Genomic DNA, 1,349 nt, shown 5'->3' with positions numbered 1-1,349 from the left:
TGATCTTATCGATCAGCTTCAACAAAAACAATAATTTCTTTAACTGACATGGATTATTACTGCAATTTGGGGTGGAATCTTATTTTTGCCTTTTTAATAATAGAAGTAAATTTACTGGTAAAAATTTACTTGAGTTTTGAGACATCTACTTGGCACACCAGGTAACGGTTGAAAACATAGATAGCCGGGGACAGCATAGCGGTTTGCGTACCCAGTCTGTGAATCTGAGAATTCGTGGTTTGCAAGCCGTTGTCGTGGAATGGGTATACTGTAAGAGTGACGATCATATCTCAGAGTTCGATCAGACAAGAGTTGACGGTGGGTGTTTCTGATTAACTGTCTTACCTCTAGTTTATCTATGCTCAGATAACCCTTGTGTATCTTTACGCGAAGTTAACCGATGAAAACTGTTCTATCGTTAGTTTCAGTTTTTTACTTCCTTACCGACGTATTTGTCTTCTTTTTAGTCAACGAAACTAAAGATGAAACTTAACTTTAAAGCTGCATTTAATAACTAAGTTATTAACTTCTATTAATTATATTAAGTTATTATGGGTCCCCCAGTAGGTCAGCGGTAAGTTTACGGTTTGGAATGCCCGATTCCACATGGTGAATAAATAGCTTTAATTGCTCTAAAACAAACAAATAAAACAAATATTTTATTATAATAGTTGGTTCTTTAAAGTGGCGGCATCTGTTGGTACAGACAAATATTTAACTGTCAGATTGTGTCTTTATTGGGTATTTGTCATATTTGTAAATTTTAATATGCTTTCATATACAGAATTTTATTTCCTTAACTTCTTTAGTCTGTTTCACTTTCCGTTTTTTTAATGTCTAGGGTATTTATTGTTGATAAAACTGTATTTAAAAATATAACATTTTGAGATGTACAAATTTTATATTTGTTAGTGGTTATGCCATTAAGTATCACATTAAATTTGCAGAAATAAGTCAGCAAGTATATCCAACATTTTTAGTAGAGGTTGTTAAGTGTTTACAGTAGTTTGGAAGGGAAAGAACACCGAATAATTAAAAATAGATTAAAATTGCAACGTTTTAACATGTGTGTGTCAATCCATTTGATTCATGGAATGAAACTGATATTTCTAATACCTAGCAGGTATATGTAAAATGGGATGAGACTTTCATCGTTGCCTGGGAAAAAAGTTTTTTGTGCAAAATTCGACTGGAAAGATATACCTTCATAAAAGACGTAACATTCTGAAACGTTAAGTTCCGTGATATTTCATAAAATGTATCTATATTTTTAGGAAGATAATTGTATACACTTATGAAATGTTTTAATTTATTGGGTAATATATATATATATATATATATATATACGA

Source organism: Limulus polyphemus, unplaced genomic scaffold, assembly GCF_000517525.1.
Source record: "Limulus polyphemus unplaced genomic scaffold, Limulus_polyphemus-2.1.2 Scaffold1019, whole genome shotgun sequence".
In the NCBI taxonomy this organism is placed as follows: domain Eukaryota; kingdom Metazoa; phylum Arthropoda; class Merostomata; order Xiphosura; family Limulidae; genus Limulus; species Limulus polyphemus.
This window is presented reverse-complemented; position numbering follows the sequence as displayed.